This window comes from Lycorma delicatula, chromosome 3 (assembly GCF_047948215.1).
Source record: "Lycorma delicatula isolate Av1 chromosome 3, ASM4794821v1, whole genome shotgun sequence".
Lineage (NCBI taxonomy): Eukaryota > Metazoa > Arthropoda > Insecta > Hemiptera > Fulgoridae > Lycorma > Lycorma delicatula.
Genome location: NC_134457.1, coordinates 80239797 through 80258390, shown reverse-complemented (window position 1 = coordinate 80258390; position 18594 = coordinate 80239797). Strand labels below are relative to the sequence as shown.

The 18594-nt window shown below is 28.5% G+C and overlaps 1 protein-coding gene across 1 annotated transcript in view; it reads left to right on the top strand.

The window, feature by feature from the left end:
* Positions 1-765: 765 nt before the first annotated feature.
* Positions 766-18594, top strand: part of ITP (ion transport peptide) — a 323605-nt gene continuing 305776 nt past the window's right edge. The window contains exon 1 of the mRNA XM_075360046.1: positions 766-798. The gene's annotated coding sequence lies outside the window, so the exon portion shown is untranslated. The remainder of the gene's footprint in view (positions 799-18594) is intronic.

Sequence of the window (18594 nt, the reverse complement as noted above, 5' to 3'; positions counted from 1 at the left end):
ACCGCCTCACAAGCGCGAGTTAAATAGTGTATTCCCGTGCGCTTTAGTTAGACTCATTGAATTAAATAAACGAAAAATATTATATTTAAATAAAATGATAAATATTTTAAATTCATTTTTTGATTATTTATTTTAAATTAATTGTGTGAGTAAGCCGTGCATCAGAAACAACCCACAGCTGTAGGACTTTCCCAAAACGCGGCTTTAGCTGCATGACGGGAAAGTCCTACATCTGTGTTGTCAGCTTTTTTATACCAAATTTTAAAAATTTAAATAAATTATTGTTATCGTTTAAAATTTTTTTGTTAATATTATGATACTCAAATATTCTGTTCAAATTATATTACTAATATAATTTTATTTTTTTATAATAACTATAATGTATGTGTGTTTACATACTATATTATTAACATTAACATTTTAATATAAAATTTAACAATCAATAAATTTAATAAATCTCATAAAAAGTGGTTAAAAGAGGTAAAAAATAAATGACTCTTATTAAACTCTTAGAAATTGAATTTAAAAAAATGTATCAACAACCTTTTGATAATAGTAACCATGTTAGTAATCATAAATAGATAAAACCTATTTATCCTAACTAGTATAATGCAATATACACTGAGTAGTACTTCAATGAATTATTATTATTATTATTACTAGATGAAGACGTCAATAAGAGAAAAAACTGGTGGGGATGGTTGTTCATATTTGGTATTAAAAACTGTTGGGAAACTCAAACGAGGGTAGTTGTGTGTATTACATCAGAAGACATTCATTCACCAACCCTATTTCAAGGTATGTACCTTCAGTCCAGTTAAACTTTCAAACGAAATAATTTTGACCATATAAAAAAATATATTTTTTTTAACTTTTATACCAGTCTCTGAGATACTAAGTTACATTTTTTATACGAATTTATTTGTGACTAACAGTCAAAATAGTTAATTTTCGAAGGATAGAAATGAATGACGATACTTTTACTTAAAATACAATGAGAAAAACTACGCACTGCTCTTGAAAAAAAAAAATATCTTCCCAAATTCACCACCGTATAAGTTTGCGCAACGGCTATTTCTCTTTTAGTTTGCTGAAACATTATATGCAAGACAGGAATTTAGTACCAAATTAAAACTAAATCATGTTTTTCCTTTCCGATCTAGTTTATTAGAAACTCATATAAACATACAAACTTACAACAGAAATTAAAAATAAATCTATTTATAAATTTGAACTGGTAGTTGTAAAGAAATATTTATATTTTCAATTAATGTAAAAAAGAAAGAAAAAACTTTTATTCAAATCCTCATTCCTCATAACGCTATAATATTGTAGAGTACAAATCATAACATTTCCAGAGCATTAATTTAGATTTATTATTCAGCTAGCTGTATTTTAACGTCTGATTGCATGAATGAACATGAGAAAAACTATCTTATCCTGTTTACAAATTAAGAAAAACTGCTGTAGATATAAATTAATTATTTTAAGAAAAGTTTTGAGACAAAATTCAATCTATTGACTTATTTACTCATCCGGATTATTACTATATATATATATATATATATATATATATATATATATATACATATTTACAGTCGAATGATTCAGTTAGTTCATTTATCAGAATATGCACCGAGAAATTTGTTAATGTAACGTAGATTTGCATCAATTTGTTCGTATTCTATTTTGTTTTCAATAATTCGAAATTAAGATTGCTTCTGAAGGGAAAGTAATTTTCACTGAAATGCACCTTTGTAATATAATACAAGCTTTATGTAATACATAAGAAGATTTATATAACACCAGAGTTCAAACCGGCTTTTGTCTTACAACTTAAACATATAATTAACAGTTAAATACAATACTCATACGTGAATTCCACATCTATGCGTGGGTCTAGTGTACAATTAACATAAAAAGGAAAATCCAACTTAAAATTTCATTAATTTTAAAAACGGCAGTAAAAATACTTACGAATACAACGAATCATCGTGAATCTATGAGCATATTTAAATTTAACTTTATAAGTGTGAAATTAAACGCTAAATAAATAAGAGCCAAAAATATTTTTTAATTAAAATTTTTTGGTGTAAATAGTTAAAAAAATTAAAAATTTGATTTATACGAACTATATAAACAAAAACTGAAGAATTAAAAATATTTTAAAAGCACTAATCTACGGTAGGTGACTAAGAAATAATAAAAGAATTGATTGTTTTTTTCTTTTACCTTGACGAAAACAGTTGGATTTATTCAAGCAGGTTTTGATTGAAACATGATAACTATATAGGCTTACTCTCGATGACTCACCATATGAAATGTTAAATGTAAGCTTATGCACAATTTATATTTAATTAAAATTATGAATTACGATAAAGCAGCCAGTCTCTGATTAAAATTAATTTTTTTAATGATCGACCGTAAAATAGGAGGACTGATTTAAAAAATAAAAAAATGTGAAATAAAATTCAAATATTATTTCTAGTTTTTCGAATTTTAAAATATTTGATCTTTCTGCACGTCATAAAAATCACATTTAATTCTATATAAAAAAATGTATCCTTAAAAATGATATCATATTCCTTATTCAATCATATTCCTTAACTGTACGACTCACTAGAAGAAATCGTGTAGGCTATAAGGTAAAAATAAAATAAATATGGATTTATTTTAATTTTTTTTATAATGTAAATTAATTTAAGATATCCTATATCATTAAGATAGCATTTTTTAAATTTAATCATGATCAAAACAATAATATTTGCATTTTTTAAGAAGTTTGGAATAAAAAAAGGTAGCCTTTATAAGAAAAAGGAAATCTAAATTTAACAGAATAATCATTCTTAAAAAAAATTATAATTTTTTAATTGCCCTTAATCTAGATTTCTTCTTTCTTTTCTTTTTAATCTAGAGTAATAAAGATCGAAACTTAAAGAGGCCTTTACAAAAAAAAAAAAATTTTGAATTATTAATAATTTAAAAAAAAATTAAAATACATAAATAAATAAAAACATATGAATTGAAAGATGTTTGAATTAAATCACCGATTTTTTTTATATAACAAGCCACAAAACTTTAGAAATCGAATACAGAATTAAGAAATTAAGTTTGTTTTCTACGTATTCTTCGAATTCATATATATATCGATGTTTTTAAATAAATGTTTATGACATAAAACTAAAAAAGGATTTGTATATGAAAAAAGGTACCATCTCTCAATTGACGACAATTTTAATAAACAGTATCAGTCTTCAAGAAAAATAACAACCCATGTCTTATATTAGAAAAACCAACAAAAAGTGCTAGAAGAAGAATGAGAACAAACTAATAGGACCAAGCTGAAGAAGAAAAGAAAATGGAAATCGACCTACCAGAAATGTTAAATTTTAGTCTGCGATCATCAAGAAAGTTTGAGATATAAACAATCTGGATGATCGTAGAGTTTTCCTTTTTGATATATTCTTTTGTATTCAACGATCCTGCTTGGTTACAAGGAGCTTTAAACCTTTGGCATATTAGAACTTGTTGCTGATAAACCAGAGAATGCACAACAAGGAATTGTGCATTCCCTGGTTTTTATTTTTTATTTCTTTTGCAACAGTTTTTATTATTTATTTTTTTTTGCATGATATCACCACATACGCTTGAAGCTTGTGCGTGGGATAGGAAATGGAATATTTGTAACGTATTAAAAATTCCATGCTTCCTGAATTCGAACCGAGACCTCCGGATTAAAGGCCGAAATGCTACCATTCCGCCAAGGAGATCGGTGAGTTTCCATGAAATTTTGCTTTCCCATCTCTCACGATATTCAAAATTCTTTAAGCTCCCCACAAATAGGCTCCGTATGTATAAAACGTTTTCAAAACCGAGTTAGTTTTAGTTTGTTTATAATTAATCTTGATTTCTTTCCAAATAACCAAACTATCTATATCTATACTATTATATAAAGAGGAAGAGGGTTTTTGTTCGGGATAAACGAAAAACTATTCGATCAATCGCAACTAAATTTTTATATACACACGTATTTATATGTAATAGTGGAGATTTACCGGTTGAAGCACAACATTAATGAACTGTGTGAATCTCTATCACTGAGTGAGCTGGGCTTGAACTGAATGATTCGAATCAGTCGAATGAATAATATTAGAAAAATAATAAACTTAAATTTACGTTAAATAAAATAATATTAAATAAATTAGAAAAAAATTCCGTTTAACAATAATGGGCTTGCCGTGAGGACTGCGTGTGAGGCTAGAGTGGTGAGATATGCGAGCACTTCTTGGGAGGCTAAACCAATCATCACCATCGACTGGTAACAAACGGAGTGACCCTGGGGCGCTGTTTTGGGAGGTTCAATGGGATGTTCTTATAATATCTCTGCGAGAAAATTAATATAATATAAACAAAATATCTCTTTAAAAATTTAAACGGGGTATTTGTTAGTAGGTTGAAGGCTAACCTATGCGTGCATCTGGTACACTCTCGATTTAAGAGATCACAGTTATTCGGAAATTCAACATTTCCGATTCATTTCGCAACCAATCTTCCTATTTTCAAAATTCAAACGGGGTATTTGCAACCAACTCAGGTACTGCCACCATTACTGTATGTGCGACTGGCTGCATCTGCCTCTGGTTTCTTGACGAAAAAACGTAAAATGAAAAAAATTGACCGCGTCGGAAAATGCAAGAAATCGTATAGCGCAAGCGAGGCTGTGACGAGGAGCTAATCTGCATATATAAAACATGTTTTGTAATTAACACCCAGAAAAAAAATACTGAAGATAAATTGATGAAAATTTATTCACGTTGTTCTTAGAGTGTAAGTGCACAATAAGAAGGATTTTTTGAAATTCCCAGTTTAAAAGATTAAAATGAGAACAATAAAATTTTCTATTTTTTTTAATTTCTCGGTAACAAATGAAGGTATCAATTTGGTATTTTTTTTGTGTAATTTTCTTGTGAAGATCTAAAATTTCTAGATTTTCCGATATTCGACCTTGAAAGGAGTGAAGAAAGGTAAAAATATTTTGAACAACGATTGCAAATTTTCCCCATTTCCGACTATACTAAACGAGATATTCAGTAGTTTTGGGTCTGAAAACACTCTTCAAATTAATATATAAAAACCATTTCCGGGTATTTTTGAAAGTCGATTTTTTGAGGGGTAGGACGGTGTACGGTTTTTACTTGACTAAAAAATTTAAAAAAAAAAAAATTACCACGACGAGAAACTCAAGTAACCAATCAGCGTGGGCGAAGCCGCGATGGCGAAGCTAATATGTCTGTAAACAGATGTACATTTGTTTACACGTGAATAAAATATGCTTTCGGCCATGTTTATTGATAACCGAGATGGATTTCTAAGTATTTATCACTGTTAAATAGTGTATTTAAAACTATTAACAAATATTTTATTTTAAAATTACACAACTATAATATTTACTTATATTTAAATACCTTAAAATAATTTTTTTTCTTTTCACCTTAATAAATTGTAAATTAATTTTCATAACTGTTTCTATTATGTAATCATTATCGATTGCTGAAGGCCCCCTAGCAAATGTTTAGATAAAAATAAAAAAAATAAAAAAATTTCTATTCATAAGCTATATTTTTACAATAATTTAAAAATACGTAAATACATCAAATATTCTTATAAATGTAACAAATATATTAATTGTTATTTAATTAAATCAAATAAAATGATAATAAATTGTTACAATAAGGAAAAATTAAATTGGTTTGATGTAATTTATTATGCGTTAATTTTTTTAATAATAGAGATCAATTATTTAATTTATATTAGTTTATAAATTAGCTATAAATAGTTTATTTAATATAAATTAACTTATAATGTGTAAAACAAATTTGCAGATTATAATTATAATTATTTTAACACCTCGAAGCAACATTATTTTTAAAGGACAAATAACCAATTTTTTTTCGGATTATTGTTTTAACCTTAACCGCAATTTTTTTTTAATATTTAACATTTTACCTATAACTGTACATAACCACATTCACTTTTGGTTAAATTATATGACTTTGGTAAAGATAATACTGTTATGATTTATAGTAAGTAACATAATGAATTAAAATTTGGAAAAAATTATTTTCTTTGGGATATTTTTGTTTTCTAAATACTTCTAATAAGAAAATAATCAACATTTAACGAATATAGTCAAAATAGTAAATTAATCTACTTTATTTGCAGTACACTGCATTTAAGTTATTATGTAAAAATTAATAAAAAATAGCATACAAAAAGCTTTCTAATTTTTTCCTTCGTTTTTATGACAAGAGATGGACGAAAAAGTTTTTCTAAAGTTTCCTGAGGTTACGTTTTCTATTAATCAACCCTTTTTATATTTCAGTTTTCTTTTATATTTTTACTTGTTTTAAAACCAATTTTTTGATACTAGTTTTAATATTTTGTTGGAAGTTGCTAATTTGTTGTATGATTATTTATTTTCAATACGTATACGCTCAGTTTATGTAAAACTTTAAATTTACCAATTTTTGCTGACTTTATTGGAATCTATACTAATTTTTATCGGATTTCTAAAGATTTTGGGAATGGCTACTGTGCCAGATCATTTTTATATGCATATTGTATGTGTGAGATTTTTTCGTTCGCTCTATCGGATGCAAATCTTAATAGACTTTGAAGATACTTGGTGAGGTGATGTAAACCTACCGAGAGCAGATCCGATTGATTTTTAAGCGAATCGTTTTACAGAAACTGGAGTTGGAACCAAAAAACGGGGTTTTTGGTATACTTTCAGCTTTTTTATCTTTCTATTGGGAACAGTTTTTTTACATTTCCATTTAATTTTTTAAGAATAAATGAATTTAAGAGATAAAACTGGTTTTATGCTTATCAACTGTTCTACACAAAGTCTATTTATCACTAGTCAAGCATAGAAAATAATTTTATTTATGTTATAGATAAATTTAAATAAATGACAATATATGCTAAATTAAATGTTTAACTTAATTATACGTAATTACAAATGTTGTTTTCATTAAGTTTTGATATGCTAATCGAGAATCTTAAATACTTAATAATACAATAAATATTATTTTTTTATTGGATTTCCAAAGAATTTGTAGAAACCGCTTTTGCATAAATTGCTGCCAGATTTTCTAATTGGGTTCAGTGGAAGGAGAACCAACGTTTCATTACGATTTTGAGTCGTCTGAATACGACTCTGCAATGTTTATGTACTTACGAAAGTGTAGGAGTTTTTCGTTCGCTCTACCGGACACAAACTTAACCGATTTGATGAAACTTGGTGATTTAAATTTATTGAGTATATAGCCCTATGATTTTCAAGCAAATCGGTCCATAGGAACCGAAGTTAGAGGCAAAAAGAAGTTTTAGGGTTCATTTTCAGTTTTTTTCGTTCAATGGGGTCAATTTGTTATCGAGTTTGATGGAACTTGGTAGAGTGATGTAAACCTAGCAGAAATAGAATGCTATTGATTTTTAAGGGAATCGGTTCGTAGAGACCGGAGTTAGAGGCAAAAAAGTGGGTTTTTGGGTACGTTTTCAAAGAAAATTAAAACCTGAAGTCCGCCCTTCGATTGCATTTCCTGCGATAGAGTTTTTTTATTACAAAGCAATGTTCAATTATTTTTAATAGAATAATAAAATTAAAAAGAAAAGCTAGTTACACCCTGTTTCCAATGCAATTTAAAAATATTAAATAAAAACAAAAAAACATTTAATTCAAAATAAATCGTACTTTAAAAAATATACAGATAAAATTTTAAGGTTAGGAGTGGATTAAATTTTATTTCCTTTAAAGAATAATTTATAGAATAGATCTGAAATTGTTCAGGAATAAAATTTTCCATTAAATCAACCATCCTAGAGATGTTTAATCCCCCAAAATACCTCCGGTAACTTCTTACCCCTTGTACGACGGATAAAGAAAAAAAAAACTTTCTTCATACACAGGAACTAATTTTCATACCAATTAATTTTAAAATATTTATCTTAAGTGATTCATGAAGAGTGATTAAGTCTCAAATCAGGCAAAATTCAAACGCACATATATTCATTTATTTATTCTTACGTGCAAAAATCTGTTCTAAGTCTTTTGCCATTTTTGAGGGTCAGAGGACTTCAAAATGCCCAAATAAAATTTAAAAAAATTGTGAATTTTTGCTTTTAAAACAATCGGAAAAGTAAAATTTATTGAAACTTTATTTTTTAAGAAAAAGGTTAGTTACATAAAAATAAGATGGAATGCTGTAATTAAATTTTATTTAAAACACTCTTCGTAAGAATTTATAAAGAAATCAAATTTTCTACTTTCTTATCCATGTCGGTTGGCGATGATGTTTATTTAAAATTTAAACGTTTGTAACGACAAACCCAGTCAAATTGTAGAATGCAATGTTTTTAAAAAAATAAATTAATTTAAAACCTTTTTAGTCGGCTTCGCAATCATCTTTAGTGACTGATGCCGTTGGATTTCCACTGACATCAAGTGATGTTAATCTTGGCTTTTTTTTAAACATTTTTATTAGCAGTCACGTATTAAGAGTGTGGTCATAAAGTGTGTATGATTTGAATTGTGCATATTCAGTATATCATCTTTGTGTATTTTTTAATATTTATATATTTCATAAGGTACTTTTATTTTAAACAAAGATACAATGAGTACTTGAAAGTCCTTTCCAAGGAAGCATTTGGTAATCATTTTATAGACGCCCGATCAGAAAATATCAATATTTACAAATTAATATTTTATTCATACAAAAAAAACCACCCTTAACACTGTTAAATAATACGGAACGCATAAACACACAATAACGATTTAGTAAATGAATATGTTCTATATATAAAGTGTAAACTATAAAAATTTTTTTGAATAATATTTAAACCAAGAGAGATAGAAAAAAATAACAAAAAACATATATTTCAGTTTGAAGAAGAGGGTCGATTTTTTGAAAACCCTTTTTTTGGATTATTTATATAAGCATTGTAGGTAACAAATTTGCTTTAATAAAGTTTTCTCTAAAATGACTTTTAAGAAAATCAAAATTTGGTTTACGCGATATCCCCTCACTCCCTGAAATATATAGAAATATTTCAGTAAAACTTGAAGAAACTCGGTTGGGTCAATCCTAAGGTATAAAGTCAAACGCAGTGCGACACACGTACGTATGTACATACATATGTATTTATATTTTTTGGTCTAGATGAAGTAGTTGGTTTCTAAATTGTAAAAATGTAAAAAATCCCAATAGCCTAGTTTTTAAATGTTTACCATAATTTTCCCTTGGTAAGTATAATTAAAACAGCAAATATAGATATTCTAACAACACCATAAGTTACTGAAGATGAGCGGAAATAAACCGAAGACATTATGAATTAAGTTTTTAAAAAACCTTTTTTTATATAATTTCGTTAGATTTGTACGTTAGAAAAGTTTATGTTAAATAAATAAAAAATTAAAAGAGAAGTTAGAAGTAATTGAGGTGAAAATACAGTAAATATCAAAGTACAATTTATAAATTAAGATATAATTCATTTTCTCTAATATTTTATTGCTAAAAAGTTTGTAGTATTTAATGTTACTCGATATGAAGAGTTGTAAATTTTATTTTAAAATTTTGCATTAAAAAAATGTCAAATAGAAATTAGTGATAATCAATTTAAAAAAAAAAACTAATAATTTATTAATCTATAGTAGAATGCAATGATTAATAGAACTTGCGAGAAAAACAGGAACTGTTTGATAGCTAATTAAAAATAATTTAGGAAATACAGGAAATCAAAAATACTAATACAATAAAGGAATAGAAATAAATATGTCAAATAATACTAGGTAAGGAGATAAAAATATTTCAACAGCTTCTTGGTATTTCTAAAAATTTAGAATAAACATTTTACTCGGCAAACAGTTGTCTAAACTTCAAACCGACATTTCTTTATAGTTCTCCATTCACTAAATTAGCTACTAATTTTTAAATCTAGGGATATTTTTATATTAAACATATCAGCTAATCTAAATTTAACACTAACATATAGTCAGTTATATCCCTTTAAAATACAATAAATTATGTCTCTAAAACCGACTACGGAAAAACCCAACATTTTAGTAAATATAGTTTAATACATCTAAGGAAATAAAAAACAAATTATTTTTGTTATGAAAGAAGAGAGAAAAGAAAACAATATGATTTATAAAGGGCGATTCTTTAGCCCGGAAATTGCTATAGCCTTCACAAATAGGAAGTAATATATTTGTTTTTTTATCTTCTAATGTGTAAGTTGCAATCTGTTCAACTAGTGAACAATAAGCAACCCCCGCCCACAGCCCAATTAAATGAGGATGATATGTATGAAATGTTAATGAACTGGTGTCTTTTAAAGTCTCAGACCGACCATTCCTGAGATGTGTGGTTAACTAAACCCCAACCACCAAAGTGCATCGGCATCCATTGTCTAGCACATAAATCCGTATTCAAATTTTACTAGGATTTGAATCTGAAAACCTTCGACTTCGAAATTCAGCTGTTAAACAAAATCATGTTTATCTATGGAGACTGCAGGCAAGGGAACTCCTAAGGACAAAACACCACTTTAAAATCTCTTCTTGCACAGTGTTTCAATATGACTGTGAAATATAAAGTGTAGTAACAGTAAGAGAATTTATAGATAGCAGTGTAACCAAACAACACTTTTAATTTGATAAAATGGGACCATCAGCCTACTGAACCTCTTGCAACCGCCTCACCCAGGTGGTAAAGTACCAAATAATTTTAAGAAAATTAATGACCTCAAGAAACTAAAGCCATATTTGATTGGGCACAAATCCTTCTATAAAGACATTCTAAAATGGTTAACCCGCCAAGAGGAAACTTTTGAGAACTAATAAAGTGTAAATTGTATATGACAATACCATTTTTTTATGTATTTTTTTTTTTACAAATATAACACTTTATCTAATTGCATAACGTGGCTTTAATAGCTTTTCCTTATTCATTTTCTTTTTTTTTGTAAGAGAAAAAATCATTTTTGTTTTAAGCTATATCAGCTGGTGATAAAAGGACAATTGTTCCACAAAGTTTACAAAATAATAAAGTTCCAGTACTATATGAATTTTTTCCATTCAAAATTAGCAGAGTTATCATATAAATGAATTATGTAATAGAAAATACAATTTATAAAAAATAGTTTTTTTTTTTAATTCCTGAACATTTTTATTTGGTCATTTGTGCCCTTTTTTAATCAAGAGATTTAATTAAAATAGTTGTATAATTTTTGAATGCTTCTACCTCATGAGAGGTAGAAGCATTCTACGTATTGCCTACGACAATAAGGAAAAATTTTCCTAATTCTAACAACATTTTTTAAATCTGCTAATTCAAAAAGAACATTTACTCAAAAGTTATAACAATAAATAAAATTAAAAAAACCTAAAAAAATGAAAAACAAAAAAAAAATATATGTGTAATTTAAAACCACAGGTAAATAAATATCTCCTTCAACATAGTACATTAACCTATCATAACGATAACGAGAAAAATAACCACGATTTCAAACAAAAAAATAAATAAAAAACCCTAAAAAATGAAATTATACAATCTCCAGAAAGACAAAAACCCCATAAATAACCGAGTTGGTTTTTTGACCTTTGAAATTATACATATTTTTATGTGTTAATAAAAAAAAGTAAGGAAAAAAGTCAGCATAATTTACTTCATGAATGGATATGATTTCTATTGACGTAAAACGAGTACATGTGCAGACAATACGTAACATGAACGTAACTCATAAAAGAATTTGTAACAATAAGGATTTTTATTGTACGTATATAAAAACAATAGTAATAACAACAATAAGAAACTGGTATCCTGTGTTTCTGTTTATATACGATCAATTTTTGAAATGTAGTACTTTTTAAAATTCCGCACTAAAGTTTCTGCAATCCTTAAAGCACATAATTTAGTACAGTTACAAAACTAATTTTTTGAGCTAGCATCTTTGTCATAGTCTGAAGAAATATTTACTAATTAATCTAAATAATTAAATAAATAAGTAGTAACAACTGTTAAGTGTAACAGACGAAAGTTTTACCATTTAAGTTTTGAAGAAAAAGTATTTATTTGTAACTTCTTTTATTAAATAACGATTTTTTATGAATTATAATCCCCATAAGATCCATTAAACAACGCTCCACTTAATTGGAGGGGGCGATGGTGAAGGGTTATTTTAGAGCTACTTCATTTTGCAGCCAATAAAAACAAAAAAATAATTATAATAATCATTAGGTTAACCATTTTTATTGGATTACAACTAAAATATCTGGGATTACAGAAAATATACTCTACTTTTGAGCTATAGAGTTCCAGCTAACAGATAACAAATAGAAAAATTAAATATAAAATGGATTAAACCTTTTTAAATTAATAACATATATTACAACAACCCAATTGAACTTTCGTTTAATTCATAACAGTAATTAATCATTGTTTTTCTAATGAACTTTTCTTTTAGTTAAATAAAATTTACTCATTGAATCTAAAGTTTTAAGGACAAAGAACATGAGAGAATGTTCATCCTTCTTCCCGGTTGTGGAGCCGGTTTGAGGATGGGCTGCTGTGAAATTCCTCTGCCGAAGTTTTAGCCGCCCAGTGTGACTCAGTAACTTCGGCCCTTGGGAGGAATTGTCCCACGGGTAAGTTATCGGAGCCCTTACTGCTACGTACGAGCCCTGGGATGTCAGTATCATGAGTCAGGCAGTACCTAACCCCCCCTTGTCATGGTTAAATCTGGGGGAGGCGGCTGTTTGAGGGAAGATTTGGGGCACGCACGACCAACTGTCTCTTCGCCCGCACTTTGTGTGATTACGGATAATTCAATTTTCACAACTTCCGTGGCAGAGGGTCCACGTAAAAACCCTCGCCTTGGATACACGTAAAATCCTCCTTTTTCTTCGGAAGCGAAACAAAGGAAGAGCGTAGAGTTTATTGTTAAAGAAAAGGGTAGAGTCTAGGAAAAAAAGGATCGAACTAAGTTCGGTGATTTCTCAAAGATTAGTCCTTTCGCGATCGCTCGAGGCATCTTAAAAGTGGTGCTAGTTTGTAGAGACTTATTTAACGGTATAGAGGAGGAAATCGTTGAGGAACTACATAATCAGAGTTGTAGCGTGTCGGTGACTGAACACTCGATGCAATGAAGAAGTTACACCCTCCGCGTCGCATGTATTAACTTTCGATAAACCAAAGTATCCAGAGAAGATAAAGGCTGGATTCCATAGATTGGATGTATGTCCGTTTATCCCGACTCCATTGCGGTGCTTTGGATGTCTGAGTTTCGGAAACACTGTGGCACGATGCACAAAGAAATAGATGTGTGTGCGCGCGCGCGTAGAGAACAGTTAATCCCGTTGATCTGTGCAGGAATCTACCTGTATGTGTTAATTTTCGTGGGCATCATTCAGCGAGATCTCGTAATTGGCCTATCTATAAGCAAGAAGTAGTTGTTCAAGAGGTTAAAACAATACAAAAAGTCAGCCTATGTGAAGCGATGAAATCGTGCAAGGCAGAATGCCAAGGATATCGTCCTATGTACAGGTTGCAGTAGCTCCTGCAGCTCCATTTTAACAAGAGATTGTAGTTTCTCAACTGGCACCAACTTTAGTTAGTATGGTCGAACGCACAACCAACAAAAAATTGAAGAGTCGAACGTCACGACAAAGTAGTTCACAACCAACAAAAAAGAAACCAATGTCTCTAAATCAAAGATCGTTAATGAACATAGAAAAGAACCTATGACCACCCAAAAGGCGAAGGAATGTGAAGCCAAACCGCAGAAGTCTGAACAAGATATACGACAGTGAAAGCTGAACTACAGAAGATACTGTACTGTGCTGAACTTTACAGACTCAGAGAACTGTAAAGCCTGACGGAAAGCTGCTAGAAGAGAAAGATTTTCAGATTTGGAGCCTCCGAAAGCTCGGAGGCCTATAAATGAGAGGGTCAGCACTTCAGCTGCTCCTAACGCATTAGCGGGGAGTGCTATGAGTATTGACTCAGATGCACTGCTGAACGCACCATCTGAGCCGGTATCAGATACCGGCAGCAAGACATCCTTCGTAATTTACTGCGGAGGATCAGAAGATTCCATCTCGGGGGCCTCAGATTCATTCAAATTCGACATCAAGGCCTTCAGAATGATGGAAAAAAGAAGAAAGAAGGGATGGCCTAAGGGTAAACCTAGGCGATAAAATTTATATTTGTTTATAAATTAATTTTGTGTTTGATATAAATTATGTGAATTGCTTTTTGGTAGTTATTTTTACATTTTGATAGAAATGGTGAAGTATTTTTATCTTTTTTTGGGAGTTTGTAACGTGTTAGTTTTAAGTGGTAAGGGTCCTTTATACCTTTGTCATTCTGTGTTTCTTTGGTTTTAAAAAACCTTTGACAAGTCTATTTATTAGATGATTTGAATTAACAAGACTCGTCTTCTGACTACGTCGCTAGTGTTTTATCAGGGAGCGAAAATATATTTATTATTTTTTATTTTTTTTTGATGTGGAAAGGGGATATTAATTAATGTAGTTGATGCTCCTAAAACTTCAAAAATAATAATAATACATTTTAGCAACAGTTGCCAGTAAGTTAAGTTGTTATAATTTAAATACAGTGTCCAGATAAACACACATATTCTAATTTTTAAATTATTTTCTAATGAAGTTCCTTTATTTTTTCTTACTAACAATCTATAAATATTGTGTTTATTTTTGAAATTATGTCCATAATTTTTGGTCGATATGGCTATGTTTTAAAGATTTGTTTCATACTAAAGAGAACAATGATCCTTCAACTTTCAAGTGGCAGATGAAATGAGACACATGCATGGCTCCTATTCAACTTGAAAAAGCTACTGACAGATTCCAATCGAATGACATAGCAAACTTGTATAACAGTTAGATAAAACTACTAATGGCTTATAATGACGTTTATTTTGCTTATAGAAAGGTTGCAGTCAAGGTAGAAAACTATGATTTGATGGGAAAAGCTGCACATGACGTAAGTCTACATTTAACGACAAAAATACAGAAGTATTGGTTGTGTCCAATTCAGATGTAGATAAGCAAGCTATTGGTCAGAACACAATCGTTCGCGCACGCATAAACATAAATATACTCGTGTGTGTGTGTACATACGCTATATATATATATTCCAGTATCATACTAATGAACATTAAATAAATAAATTAAAATTATTATTTTATTATTCTTATAAATGTTCATCTGTATGGGAAAGAATCAGTCTCTTACCTTTAACTCTCATGTTAGTAAACTTCTATTGCTTATCCTTAGGCTTCATGTGACGGTCGTACTGGGAGATCTTAAATAAAATTAATCTTCAAACGAATAAGCATACATTTTATTAAATACTTCATACTTAAATATATGATAAAAGAGTTATTTATAATCTATTCAAGAATGGGGTAGAAATTATAATAATAGCTAACGAAGAAAAGAAAGCTTTGACTCAGAAAAGAGTGAGATAGTATGTAAACTCTTTCTTTTTAATTTGTATATAGAAGGAGTACAGGAATTGAAGGGAAAATTTTATAGTGGAGTAAATATCCAAGGAGTAAAAATAGATCTCGTCATATATGGTAGATGTTCTATCAAATTACAAATAGGAACTACCCAGCGTTTACCTCATGGATCAAGGGAAAGCAAGGTAAAATCTTATATAATAAACTTCATAAATACAAATAACTTGATTATAGTAACTTCATAAAATACACAATAATTATAAAAGAGAAAGAAGTGAATTATATGAAAAAGGAAAAGTAGTCTATCTTAGTAATTTAAAATATAATAACAGTAATAACTTTAATTAATTGAAGATATTAAAAAGGTTATTAAGATTCTTTTGGAGAAAGAAGTCTTCTGAAGATTATTTTTCCAAAAACACATTAAAGACGAAGAAAAAGTGAAAAATGGAAATTTAAATATTAACAGAAAGAATAAAAAAAATACCAAGAGTGGAAGAATTTTGCTATTCCAGAAGTAAAATTATAATGTATTAAAGAAATAATGCAGATAAAAAAGCAGAATGACGCAAGCAAGGGGAGCTTTCACACAAAAAAAGAAATCTGCTAATATCCAATATTCATCTAACAATAAAAATAGAATCTTCGAAAATATTTGTGTGAAAGATAGCGAAATTTTATATTAACAAAACATAGAATATAAGAAAAACAAAGAAAGAGAAAAGAAGAATTTAAAATGTGGTGTTCAGAGAGTTTTTGAAAATTGGATAAAATTTGAAATGAAGACAAATAGAAGAGAGAAATCCTTTAAAGAGACGAATTGGTAGGTGGGTTTGATTAAGAGATCTGATTTAGTTAATTTAGTGATAGAAGGACGTGAAAATAAAACCTATAAAGACAAAGATACAAAACAGATAATTGAAGATGTAGGATATAGTAATTATTTAAAAGATTAAAAATTAGCAAGGATAAGAGAGAAATGGAAAATAGCTTCAATTCAGTCAAGTGGCTGACGGTTGTAGAAAAAATAACTGAACAGATATCCTACCTTTAAAATAAATTCACTTGTTTGAAACTTTGCTTTTTTATAATTTTATTTTCATTAATATCTTACGAAATTTTGCACACTAATTTATATTTTTCTTTAGCAACAACTATATTCGATTAATTATTAACAAGATCCGAAGTCGTGTTCTTAATCTTTAGTTACAATGATTTTCTTTATTTAACTAACCAAAAAAAAAAAAAATGGAGAACAAATTATTACATTTGTTTCTTTTTTAACTTGTTGGCAATCGGTACTACTTTTTATTTATTATTATTATTTTTTTTTATAATTTATCTTTATTCCGTTAACCGGAGATCAACGTATAATATGACTTGAAGAGTTATTGTTCTCTATTATCCTCGGGCATCGTTCCAAAAAAAACTTTTTACACTGAGTTACAAGCACTCACTACACTTTGGCTAGACATAAGATATATGAATGGACAACACAACTCAAAAATACTAATACAGATTTCTCACACATCCATATTAAATACACATGTATCTAACGTTATAAAATTAGATTTGAAGCAAGAACAGATGTTTGGCTTTGATAGGGCTATAGATTTAAAGAAGTGGAATATTCCATTGATACTATCTAAAATTATACGGGATAGTGATAAAAACAAAAAAAAAACCAAAATTACTGATCGTAATATTTATTTTTGACAATGAATAGTTATTATAGCGACCTAATTAAAATGTATTGTAAGCTTAGTGGAAATAAAGAACGCAAATAGTATAAGGGTAACTAAATTTGAAAATGCATAAATGATAATCGCTATGTAATATTTGAAAGAAATGCAATAAGTTAATTTAGTATAAAAACGTTAATCTTACTAATAACATTATTATAAGATGAAAAGATAGTTTTAATAAAAATTGAACTTTTTCTAGTTTCTCATATGTGTATAAAAAAAACAAAATAAAAAAATTGGATATATATATATATATAAACACATACACACACGTCTAACTATATAAAAATGCAAATATATATATATGAGAAACTAGAAAAAGTTCAATTTTTATTAAAACTATCTTTTCATCTTATAATAATGTTATTAGTAAGGTTAACGTTTTTATACTAAATTAACTCTATTGCATTTATATATATATATATATATATATATGTTATATGTTATATATATATATATAAAGTGCGGGTACTTTTTCGTTTTATGCCCCCCACTTTTTTCGCATTTTTTCACATAAAAGTTACAATTTAGCATGTTTTATAATAATTGATGAATAAAAAATTAGAGAAAACACAGTAACATGTGTTTTATACCGGTCAATTTAAACATATAGTCAAGGTTAGCGAGCGAAGCGAGCGTAGGTTAATGTCAAGTGAAGAAATAATGGATAGGAAAATGTACATGAGAGAGGTGTATGTGTGTGTGTGCTGATAATTTATTAAAAAACCCGAAAAAGGTTTGTGGTCCTGAAAAGACGGTAAAAATAGACGAGTACTCATTTTCAAAAAGAAAGTAGAATAGAAGTAGAACTGTTCCAAATCAGTGGGTATTTTGAGAATCTGCAGAGAAATTATAAATATAATCTAATTAAACTTAACCTACGCTTGCTAACCTAATTAAAAGTAATGTTTTGATTATTTAAATAATAAGTTCAGTAATCTGTTATTGCAATTATTAATTATTTAAATAATCAAAACATTACTAGTCAAGCTTAGCGATCGAAGCGAGTATAGATTAAGTTTGGTTAGATTATATTTATAGTTATAAGCCATAATGCTTATATTTTTAATTTGTTAAATATGTTAACATGGGGAATGTTTAAAATGACCGGTATAAAACAGCATGTTAGTATGTTTTCTGTAGTGTATTATTGGGTTATTTTTATTGAATAATAAACGGGTTACTACGGTAATGTTTAATTCATAAATTATTATTAAATGCTATATTAAGTAACTTTTATGTGGAAAATGCGAAAAAAATGGAGGGAGGGACGTAAAGTGAAAAAGTACCAAAATGCGAAGAT